Genomic DNA, 677 nt, shown 5'->3' on the forward strand with positions numbered 1-677 from the left:
GGGCGTCCCGGGTCCGGTCGGTGAGTGGCGGTTCCGTAATCGTGTTTGTATATTCCTCTGTCCGTGTTATTGTTGTTGTTGTTTTCTTGTTCCCTTTGCTGTTCTGTTAAACTGCCTTTGTCTCAACCCAAGAATTTTGCCTTTTTCTTCTGATTCTTCCTGTATTGGGAAGGCCCGAGTGAGCGGCACGTGGTTCTTTGTTGCCGTCTGAGGCTAAACCATGACATTTCCCCAAGTCGAGTCGTCTTTGCCCGTGATGGTAATTGCTGAGTGATCTCCCTATCCTTATTTCAACCCATGAACCTTTAGTTATATTTTCTCTTTCCTGTCCAGTTGAGGAGGGGAGTGATAGAGCAGCTTGGTGGGCACCTGGTGTCCAGCGAAGGTCAGCCCACCACAGTCCTTTTTGGCGCCCAACTTTCAGAAAGCCCTGGGCAGGCAGCAGGAGCTGGTTCCACCTGTCTCCTGCATCCTCTCCCTGCGAGGCCTGGCCTGGCCGGGGCATACTCATGGGAATGGGGCAGAGGGGAGGGGAAGGGAGGGGGTATGCGGCAGACGAGGTGGCCCAGGAGAGACGGAGTCAGGCAAAAGCAGCCACCAGTGCTGCTGGCGTTGCCCGGGCGGGACGAGCCGTCAGAGATGGCTCCGGTGTGGCCCCCACTCCCCGAACTGCCGAA

The sequence above is a fragment of the Larus michahellis genome, chromosome W (assembly GCF_964199755.1).
Source record: "Larus michahellis chromosome W, bLarMic1.1, whole genome shotgun sequence".
In the NCBI taxonomy this organism is placed as follows: Eukaryota; Metazoa; Chordata; class Aves; order Charadriiformes; family Laridae; genus Larus; species Larus michahellis.